At 50.0% G+C, this 1,100-nt stretch overlaps 1 pseudogene; it reads right to left on the bottom strand.

Moving 5' to 3' along the window:
* Positions 1-640: 640 nt before the first annotated feature.
* On the bottom strand, positions 641-745 carry LOC134931200 (U2 spliceosomal RNA; annotated as a pseudogene).
* Positions 746-1,100: the final 355 nt, after the last annotated feature.

Here is a 1,100-nt window from a genome sequence, read left to right as displayed (position 1 = left end):
ACTGTCATGTCCGGCATCCGTCCATCCACCTCCTTCAACTTCATCACCACGGTGAATCTCATCCAGGGCTCCAGGGACGGTTTGTCTTTGGTGCTCACCTGGGTGGGTGCCGCTGGCGGTGTTGCTGCGGGGGTTGTGGCGCTGGGTGCGGCCGATCCGGTGGGGGCTTTGGCGGTTTTTTTCGCCGTCTTGGCCTGGCTCTTCTTGGCGAGGGTGGCCGGAGTGGAGGCAGAGGCTGGAGCAGCTGGGGCTGGAGCAGCGGTGGCTGGAGCAGCGGCGGCTGGGGCAGCGGTGGCCATACTCACGGTTCCTGGCGTAGGAGGCGGGGCGGAGGATCAGCGCTGTCGTCGAGAGGAGGAGAGGCGGTCGGTCGCTTCAGAGGGCAGAGCCAGCAAGTCTAACCCTCCAGTGCAGGTAGGGGGCGCTGCAGAGCTTCTCCGGCGAAGTCCCTTTTCTCCACGCAGTCTTGCTGGCGGAGGGGGGGTATCTTCTCCAGAGGGCAGAGCAAACAAGTCTAACCCTCTGCTGTAGCTGGGGGAGCGATGCAAATCTTCACCCTCTTCAAGCGATCTTCTCCTTCTCCTCGCAGTCTCGACGTTCGATTTTTCTGGCTTCTCGGCCCGGGTGCAGCTTAGCCCTGAGAAGGACAATTGTCGGTCCAAGAAACAAGGTAGCACCGTCAGTCAGCGTGAACTGATAAGAACAGATACTACACTTGATCTTAGCCAAAAGGCCGAGAAGCGATGTTGGAATATGATGGCAGATGTTCATCTTAACAGCCACACACCCTCCCCAATATGATAATGGTTTTCAGTCTCCTTATATGTCACTTTATATCATGAACATTAAGGGTTATGGAGAGTTTGGTCCCTTTTTCTAAATTGTTTTTTATATATACAATATATATATACTTTATTCATTTATAATGCTTACTATATGCTAATCAATATTTCTTGATTTCTGTATGTCAATTACGCATAAATAAAGTGCAAGCATTGTATCATTTAAAATCACAATGCATTATGGGTAAACTAATTTGCATATGCAAATTATGTTGAATGTAATGCAGTATGATAAAGTATATATATACATATATATAT

The sequence above is a fragment of the Pseudophryne corroboree genome, chromosome 5 (assembly GCF_028390025.1).
Source record: "Pseudophryne corroboree isolate aPseCor3 chromosome 5, aPseCor3.hap2, whole genome shotgun sequence".
NCBI lineage: Eukaryota > Metazoa > Chordata > Amphibia > Anura > Myobatrachidae > Pseudophryne > Pseudophryne corroboree.
This window is presented reverse-complemented; position numbering and strand designations above follow the sequence as displayed.